Genomic DNA, 10,116 nt, shown 5'->3' on the forward strand with positions numbered 1-10,116 from the left:
GCCTGTCCATAAGAGAGGGATGGTGACAAAACCTGGGAGGAGAAAGATCTTGTAACTGACAAGCTGCCCATTAAATCCCTGGTTTGGCGAAAGAGCCTGTTTTGCAATAATTGTCCATTTCATTTCACAGCATGCGCTGGTGGCCCTGGAGCACTGGCCCCGTGTAAGCAATGAACTGCCCAGGCGGCTGGTTGGCAGTTCACTGAATCTTGAGAACCTGGGCTGGGATGAAAGGGAAGCTGCTCCTAACAAGAGGAGTCTCTTAGAGAGACGCTCCAGGGAACAGAGTAGGGGAACTCCCAGGTGGAAAAGAGAGACTCTGGGAGGGAAATCCCAGCTAGCTGCAGGAGGTGCAGCCTGCAAGGTGTTGTGTGCAGCCAGGAGAAGAGCTGCAGTCAGCAGGAAGGGCGTTGCTCTGGCGAAGGACCCAAAGTTGGGAGCGCATTGCAGCTAAAGGGCCGGGGTGTGGGACAGATGCACTCAGATGGAGCTTGCCCCCCTGTTAAGCAGCCTTGATGAAGGACTTTCTTATGTTTCTGTGAACTTCCTGTTACTAAATTAGCCCCTCAGGTGAACTTATTCACCTCCCCATTGGGGAAATCAAGGCAGAGTGAACCTGTCGTGCTGCACCTGGCTTGAAGGGGATGCATGGGGGTGCATGGGGGTACATGCCTTTCACAGTGGTGTTAGAAGCACAAGCTCCTTATGCATCAAGCTGGGAATATAAAGTAGGAAAACTCCTTTCAGTAGGGGAATTATAGCTGAAATACCCCCTCCACCCCCACTGCAACCCTCGCACCTACGCTGAGAATATTTCCAACTGATTGTGTGTGTGTTGCACTGGGATTTGCAGCGGGATTTAAGGGAGTGAGGTGTCCAACTGCCCCGGGATTTGAAACCGGTTTGGGCACCTAACTCCTTTGAAAACCTCACCTGCGATGCCCTGATAAGACACCTGGGCTATAACTGTCCAAACCACCTGAAAGGTATATCTGGACTGGGATTAAAACCCCACAGCACGGAGCCTCAGAGCCCGGGGCGGCTGGCATGGGCTCATGAGGCTTGGGCTGCAGTTCTAAAAATTGTGGTGTAGATGTTGTGGCTCAAACTGGCGCTCTGGCTCTGAAGCCCTCCCCCCACGCAGGGTCTCAGAGCCCGTCCTCCAGCCCAAGCCTGACCATCTATGCTGCAATGGTGCAGCACCACAGCCCAAGCCCTGGGAACCCAAGTCAGGGTTTGAGACTCTGTGCCGCAGGTTTTTTATTGCAGTGGAGACATACCCTTAAAGACTTAGGAGCACAACTCTCACTGAGAGTCAGTGGAGCCTGTTCTCCTAAGTCACTCATGAAAACCTCACCCAAGGTGCCTTCAAATATGTGACCCAAAACCAAAGGCAGCCAGAACTAGTGGAGACTCCTAAAACTTTCAGCAAAAACAACGAGGAGTCCTAGTGGCACCTTAGAGACTAACAAATGTATTTGGGCATAAGCTTTCGTGGGCTAGAACTCACTTCATCGGATGCATGGAGTGAAAATACAGGAGCAGACACGGCTACCACTCTGAACCTTAAAACTTTCAGTCTTGATCTCTCTGCTCTCTTGGACGGGCTTGGACGGGCTGTGCTGCCTTTTCCCAGGGTCCTTAAATGAGTGGAATGTCTGGACCCACCAAGAATGTTCAGCAGCCGGGCAGGTGCCCCCACCTGGGCAGCTCAGCAGTGCTCTAGTGCTTATATGGCCGAATAGCCATTTGTCTCTTATGCAGAGCAGCTCCGCCAAGTTTCTTTGTACAAGGACACATGCTACCGAGCAGCTTTAGCTCTAACAGACCTAAGGCTGTAGGTGGATTGAGGCTCTTGGGGTTTGTTCCAATGCTCCATCACTGCAGATCAATGCTTCAAAATGTCCCCTTATTCTTCCTTGAATGAGCCAGCAGCAGGGGAGGTGAGAAAAACAGCATCTGCGATGCAGTTTATTTTAAAATCTCTTTTGGTGCTTATCTGGCCCCCGTTCCTGCAGCATCGGAGCACTGCCTCGCAACACACCCGGGAGATGGGCAGTGCGGTTATCCCCATGTAGTGGTGGAGAATTGAGGGATTAAGGGACCTGCTCCAGGACACATGGGAAGTCTGTGCCACATGCGGGGCGAGCCCCCTGATGATTCCATCAGGCTTGTTTTAAACGGTGCCAATAGATTTAAAGGAAACGCTGCGGGGTTTCAAGGTGCCTGAATAAAACAGAGCACTGCCGAAGGGCCAGGGAATCACCCCAATGACACCAGGGCATGGCGGCTCCTGTGAACATGGGGAATGAAGCCATGAGCAGCTCAGCCCGGCACCGTCCAGCACACCAGCTTGTTCCAAACCTGACACTGGCAGGAGGTGAGGCTGGGAACCATACATACACACTGGAGAGTTGAGGGAATGTGGGACAAGGCCTCACCCTCACAAACGCAGCGTAGGGCAGCAGCCTGGGACTAAATGGGAGAGCCAGGCACTGAACACTTGTAATCCCCACTTGGCTACTGACTCCCTGCACAAGTCACTCAACCTCTCTGGCCCTGATTCATAGAATCATAGAATATCAGGGTTGGAAGGGACCTCAGGAGGTCATCTAGTCCAACCACCTGTTCAAAGCAGGACCAATCCCCAACTAAATCATCCCAGCCAGGGCTTTGTCAAGCCTGACCTTAAAAACTTCTAAGGAAGGAGATTCCACCACCTCCGTAGGTAACCCATTCCCGGCTGCTTTCCCCAGGGAAGAGCCTGCAGGTGCTTACTCAGTTGACAGAGGTGTAAATAATGAGCTGAAGTGCAAGGCAGCTAGAGGGGTATGGAAATCCAGTTTTGCCTCGGTTTCTCCATCTGTAAAAGGACAATGAAGTGCTGAGCCCTATTAGTGAGAGAAGCCAGAGCTACTCATGGTCATTGTGATACAAATCCAGTGCCAGGTATGGCAGCTTTTTTTAAAATAGTGTTCATATTCAGTTCTTAGGAAATTTTTTGATAGTAAATGTTTGCTATTATTTACATGAGAGCAGTACCTAGAGGTTCCTTCTGAGACCACACCCCCTTTGTGCTAAACCTCATAGGCATGCAGTGGGAGACAGTCCGCTCCAAACAGCTGATAGCCTAAGTAGACAAGACCACCAAAGGGTAGGAGGGGAAACTGAGGCATGTGCCTTGCCCCATGTCACCTGAAGGTCTGTGGCAGAGCCAGGAATGGGGACCTCCAGACTCCCAAACCGGTGTCTGCTTACTGCACTACTCTGCCTCCCTTGTCTAGGTGTTTCAGGTATTTGAACCACTCGTAGTTTTTCTTTAACCAGGGCAAGTCATGAAAGTAAATAAATAAATTCCGCAATGTCACAGTGGGGCGTGTGCCTGCATGTGGAAGAAGGCAGCAAGTGCGCTTTGTTTCGACATCCCTGTCTTCTCCACCCCTGCCATCGCCCGGCTCACTGGGTACATAGTTTGCATGCTTGCTGGGCTCAAGCGCGCTTCCGCACTGGCTCCGGAGACGGGAGGCAGGGTGGGTGGGTGTCACCCACAAAAAGCTGCTAGCAATGCCCAGCCACTCCGCTCGTGCCACTGACTGAACGTTCAGCCACCTTCTTCCACCCCCTGGCCCTACTATGGACTTTGTGTCCTCAGCAGCTCGTGCCACCGGACTCCACAGCCGGCACCTGCGCTGCCAGCAGGGTCACCATGCTCCAAGCAAGGACGTGGCATGTGGGCTTCTGTTCTGGGCAATCTGGAGCCTTCCCTTTGCATGGCCAGGCAGGCTCCGCCCATGGGGCTGCCTGCACTCACCACTTCACCACCCAGCATGTGGGAGCTGGACGCGCCTGGTGATGATTTATGGTAGGCTTGTACAGCCTCCTCGCAACCTGTGTTTTGGCAGCGTTCCAGAACGTGTCTGCTCACTGTGTGGGTAATTCCAAAAGCTGCTCCAGTGCATGCATCCGATGAAGTGAGCTGTAGCTCACGAAAGCTCATGCTCAAATAAATTGGTTAGTCTCTAAGGTGCCACAAATCCTCCTGTTCTTTTTGCGGCTATAGACTAACACGGCCGCTACTCTGACACCAGACCATATGTAGTGTATAAAATCAGCCCAATGCATTTTACAAGTAAAGGGAAGCCCATTCTTAGACATAGGAATTCCTACTATACCCTCGTCTTTCAAACCTGGGTCAGGAGTTCTCCGCAGGTGAGACATCTGTGCTAGCATTGCCTCCCACCAGGATCCAGCCCCGGGTGCGGGGAAGCAAGTGCCATTGAAACCAAAAGGACTTAAGCATGTTCTGAACATCAAGCCAAGATAGGATGACCAGGTGTCCGGTTTTTGAAGAGAACACCCAGTCAAAAAGGGATCCTGGTTGGTCCGGTCAGCACTGCTGACCAGGCCATTGACTGTCCGGTTGGTGGCACCGTACAGCGGGGCTGGCATGCTCCCTGCTAGCCTCCATGCTGCATGGTTCCTGGGAAGCAGCCAGCATGTCCCCTCTCTGGCGCCTACACATAGGGGCAGCCAGGGGGCTCCGCACACTGGCCCCCACCCCAAACACTGCCTCCACAGCTCCCATTGGCCGGGAATTGCAGCCAATGGAAGCTGCAGGGGTGGCACCTGCAGACAGGGCAGCACGCAGAGCCGCCTGACCACACCTCCACATGGAAGCCAGAGCGGGGACATGCCAGCTACTTCCAGGAGCTGCTTAAGGTAAGTGCCACCCGGAGCCTGCACCCCTGACTCTCTCCCAGGCCCCAACCCCCTGCCCCAGCCCTGATCCCCCTCCCGCCCTCCAAACCCCTTGGTCCCAGCCCAGAGCACACTCCTACACCCCAAATCCCCTCAGCCCCAGCCCAGTCTGCACCCCCAGCTGGGGCCCTCACTCCCCCCGTGTCCCAACCCCCACCACAGCCCTGATCCCCTCCCCCACCCTAAACCCCTCATTTCTGGCCCCACTCTGGAACCCGCACTCCCATCCAGAGCCTTCACCCTCTCCCACACCCCAGACCCCTGAGCCAGCCCAGTGAAAATGAGCAAGTGAGTGAGGGTGGGGAGAGCAAGTGACAGAGGGAGGGGGGGATGGAGTGAGTGGGGGTGAGGCCTCAGAGAAAAGGCAGGGCATGGGCAGGGCATGGGCAGGGCCTTGGAGGAGGGGTAGGGCAGGGGGCAGGACAAGGTTGTTCAGTTTTGTGAGAGTAGAAAGTTGGCAACCTTAAGCCAAGAGAAAGGAGGGCCCACTATTTAAGGCACTAGCCTTTCAGGTTGGAGACCTGGCTTCAAGTCCCTGGACTGTCACAACCTCCCTGTGCGACCGTAACAAGTCACTCAGTCTGTCTCACCCTCAGTCCTCCATCTGCGCACCGGGGCGAATGGCATTGCCCTGCCCTCGGGGTGTGAGGGTAAATACGCTGTGTGTGCTTTGCATGGAGAATTGTTACTGGAGGGCTGAACGAGGTTGGGGTGGGAGCTAGGAGATTTAAGCGCTTTGCTGAGCTCGGGTCTCTGTTTGCAGACACTTACTGTGTCGGCTGAGGCTCCTGGGATAAAAACAAGCAAGCCTGTAGCTGTGAAATACACATATACACTGTCAAGTCTTTGGAGGCCTCTTTACTTATCCGACCCCCCCCTCCCCCCCCGCTACCTGCAGGTCATGGTTCTGGGCCCCAGCACAGCCTGTTCTCCTGTGAATGTGTCAATGGGTCATTTTGCATGGATGGTTTATGCCTCTAGCTGCTGCCTGGGGAGGGAACCTGCCTCTCAGCCAGAAGATTTATGTCACTAGCGTCCAGGGAGAGGTATTTTAGGGAAAGCCCATCTGTCCCCCACCTCCATCTCATTTCTACACCCCTTTTCAGAGACCAGGGAATACCCAGATGGCTGTGGTTTGCCCCAGAGTTGTCACCAGTGGCACAAATCCCACTTACCCAGCGACAGCACCCAGGGAGCATGGTCCCACTGTGTTCATGATGGTATTGACTTCTCACTAGCCACGCTGGCACAGTGGTGATCCCATTCCCAGCAGCATTCTGGGCAGGGAATGTTATTGTTCCAAAAAGGCATGTTAAGGTCCATTAAGATTTTCTGCATCAGCAGTACAGTTTGTGTCCCACAGACACTGACCTTGCTAGTTAATCTGTAACCATTAACAATGCATTCAGTCCTGGTATGTGCCAAGATTAACCTGAGGAATTCGGCTAAAGAGCCAACAGGATGATTGCGCTGAAGAAAGGAACGCTAAAAACAAACTCGCTGCTGGCTCTTCCTACTCAGCAGTAATCCGGGTGAGCTAGGCCCATGCAATTTACTTCAATAAAAATCCCAGCTGAAGCTGTTTGCAGGACCTAAGTGAAATGGGCCTGTTGCTTTTAGCCTCTTCCCTAGAGGCTCTTTATCCACACCAATGAAAGATCAGTGCGCAGCCCAGTAAGTAGCCTAGCCCCTAGCCAGGAGGAGCCAGGAATGGGGTATCAGAGGCACTTCTGAGTAGGACCAAGGCATGGTGGCAGAATTGTCCGAGAGCACACCATGGGGAAAGTGGGGCTTTTTGGGTGAGGAGAGCAGTGTATGGGCAGAGCTGTGGAAGGGGGATTTTGCAGGATTTCTGCAGGCCACAAGTCAGCAGCAATGGGAGAGCCATAGAACAAATACCCCCAAAATGTTCAGCCTTAGTTGCACCTCTGGGGACTTCCATTAGTCCCTGCAGTAAAGCACTTTCTGCCATCTTGCAGCAGCTGGGCAGGTCTCCTCTCCCAGACCACCACAGGTACGGAAGGGCAAACTGCAGGAGCCTCTGTTCAGTCCGTGTTCTGAATCCGTGACTCCTTCGACAGCCCTTGCCCCCCGGAAACACTCTCCCAATAGCATCTGTTCTCCAGCCCTTCTCTGCCTGTCCCCTGCATTCCCAGCCCCTCTGGGACGCTGCAGAATGCCGTGCTGCACAACATGTACAGATACATGGCTGAGACCTGGGAGAAGGGCAACGTGTTCCAGTGGATAGGCGCTGACCTGGGACTGCTGGCCCCAGTTCTGCCACTGACCGGGGGCGTAACCTTGGGCAAGTCACCACACCTCTCTCTTGCCTCTTCCACACCAGACCGTAAACTCTTCAAAGCAGTGCCTGTCTCCTTTTCCAGAGATGAGGTGGGGGAGGGAATATATTGTACTGGACCAACTTCTGGTGGGGAGAGAGAAGCTTTCCAGCTCACAGAGCTTTTCTTCAGGTCTGGAACAGCTACTCGGAGTGTCACAACTACATACAAGGTGGACCAGGTTGGTTAGCGTAAGTGGTTAGCACAAATTTCAAGGGACCATTCAAGGTACAGTGGCCCATTAACACCCCTCCTGTCACCGGAAGGAAAGCAGGGGCAGGAGCTGAGAGGGGTGAGTGGGTTATAAATTGGTGTAACTAGTGAGCCATAAATCCAGAGTCTCTGTTCAGTCCAGGATGTTTAGTGTCTAGAAAAGGTATGAAAGTAAGCTCCCAGGCTCCTCTTTTGAAGGTGTTGTGCAGGGTTCCTTTGAGGTTGAGGGCTGAGTGTCAGCTATGGAGTGATCGCTCCCATTTCACACACAAGTCTCCTGGACCAGTCTTAACAGGGCCGTGGTTTGACTGTAGCATAGGAAACGTTAACAGCCCATTCTCCCTCGGCTTGCAGCTCAGCCTCAGTACAGCCACTCATGCCAGGGGCTGCGCACCCCCTGCACTCCCACCAGAGCTAGGGATGGAGCAAGGGTCCTCCTGGCAAGGGTCTGCTCTGACCTATCAAACCATATGGAGGTAGAGATGTTAATAGGGCATCCTAAGCAACCCTCAGCCCCTGTTTTGCTGGAGTCCTCCATTCTGATCTTCGCCTGTTCTTGAACAGACCTTGAGGGAGGCCAGGGCATGGTGTGGTGCTATACTGAAATGAGTAGTGGGGAGGCAGGGACTGCCCACCCGGCTTCCCATCCCAGCTCCACTCACTGTTCTGAGCCAGCCTGAGATGTCCTGTCTGTGTGCCCCAGCATTTACCTCTCTGCCTTCCTGAGCTGCTTATCTCTGAGCACCAGCCTTATCTGCACCATGGCACTGAATGGCTGCTTCTGGGCTCAGCCTGGAATATACCTGCTGCCCTTGAAAACACATCTTCAGAGCAGAGCTGACACACTTCCCTGGGCTCCCAGCTGAGCAAGCAGCTTTCTGCCCTCAGTTTCCATGGAGCACATTACCTACTGGTATACAAATACACCGAACATGATCAGCCTCCAATCAGCCTTAACTGATTAATCCTCCTAATGCCTCTGATAGGGAAACTGAGCCACACATGTCCCATGACTCCCTCAGCACTGCCCAGCACACTCATGGCCGAGCCAGGATTAGAACTCAGGATTTGCTGGCCCCTCCCTGGGCTGTGGTCACCAGCCTATGGTGTTTGCTTAGCCCTATGACTAGGGTGCCACAAGGTGTAGTGTATGCACAGATGCATCCACAAGAAATGTATGTGGCAGATGCACAGATAAAGGAAGGGGAGGAGGGGTTCTAATGTGCCCATTACTGGCCTAACTCTGCTCCCATTGAAATCCATGATGATGTAGTGGCTGTAATGGGAATAGTTAGGCCAAGGCGGAGTGCTTTTGGAAATGCCACCTGAGATAAATAAACACTGAGAATGAGCCCTTCAGTGGTGAATACTAGGGGGCCCAGACAGCAAATGTGAAAAATCAGGATGGGGAGGGGGGTAGTAGGCGCTTATATAAGACAAAGTCCCAAATATCAGGGCTGTCCCTATCAAACCGGGACATCTGGTCATCCTCGCACTTATTAGTCTGGGTAGCCCCACTGAAACCAGTGGGCCTGCTTGCAATGGGTAAGTGCTCACCAGAAGGATGGACACATGGTTGGGAAAGCAGGCAGTCCACCAATGGTGCAGCCAGACAATTGAATAACTTATAGAGCAAATTCCTCAGGAAAATTGAAGTTATTTAATGGCATTAATGTGTATCAAATGCCAAGGTTCATCAGCGTGTTCAACACCCACAGCAACTCTGAAAAGAAGATGGAAATAACTGGGCCATGTGCTAAGACTGAAGCTGGAGAAGCTGCCTGTGTCTGTTGGGCAGCTGGAGAGACATGCAAACACGCCGACCAACAGAATCCCTCTGTCAAGTGGTATTTGGACAGGGAACTTATGGGGCTTACCATAAAGCATCTGCAAAGAGCAGCCCAGGATCAACAGGGCTGGTGGAGCCTTGTTCTGATGACTCAGGAAAGGTTCAGATTCAGTGTGATTAAAGGTGGTATAGACCTGTCCTATGTGGACTGCAATGGACCTTAAAAGGGGCCGCTATCTGCCTTCCTTCAGCTGGGACAGAGCTGATTGGAAAAGATATTTGGGTGGACAGGTTAGTCCCGCCTCTGAAGCAGCCAATCAGAAACCAAGAAAGAGTAGGAAAATGCCTTCTTGTCTGCCTGGGTCTGTTCCTTTCTCTCTGCCAGATGAAGAAGAAAGGTTTCTTGTTTTTACTTTCTGTTTAGCTAACAGGTAGCAAGAAGCACCATATGATATTCCCTGTCCCAGAGGGGAGCTGTGAGCATTAGAGGTGGTTGGTAATTTTTTGACAAAAAAAATTTCCACCAAAAGATGACACTATATCAAAACAGAAACTGTTTGCTGGACAGGGTCAGTTTGGATGAATTTCCCGACTTGAAAACATGTGTTGAAAATGTCCCAATGTCCTGTTCAGAACAAATTTTTTTTGCTATTTTGGGTTTAAACTCTTTTGTTTTTCAATGTTATGCCAAAAAAAAAAAAGTTTTAAAAATATGAAAAGCTCAAAATCAAAAGGAAATGTTTCCAAATTATTGAAACTCAGTGCTTCGATTGCCCTGGACTGAAACCTTTTCATTTTCACAGTTCAGGAAATTTTTTGGGATTTTGCCTTTTTGTCTTGATTCAATACAAGAATTTTTGTCAAAATCTCAAATACCCTTACAGGATGAAAAGACCCTTTCCTGCCCAGCTATAGTAAGCATTAATCCAGTAATGTTTCTGGGGCAATGAGTTCCAAAGAGGAGCCATGAAAATAAAAGCAACATGCACGTGCCTTGTGCGTCCAGATATAGTGACT

This window comes from Chelonia mydas, chromosome 9, assembly GCF_015237465.2.
Source record: "Chelonia mydas isolate rCheMyd1 chromosome 9, rCheMyd1.pri.v2, whole genome shotgun sequence".
Lineage (NCBI taxonomy): Eukaryota > Metazoa > Chordata > Testudines > Cheloniidae > Chelonia > Chelonia mydas.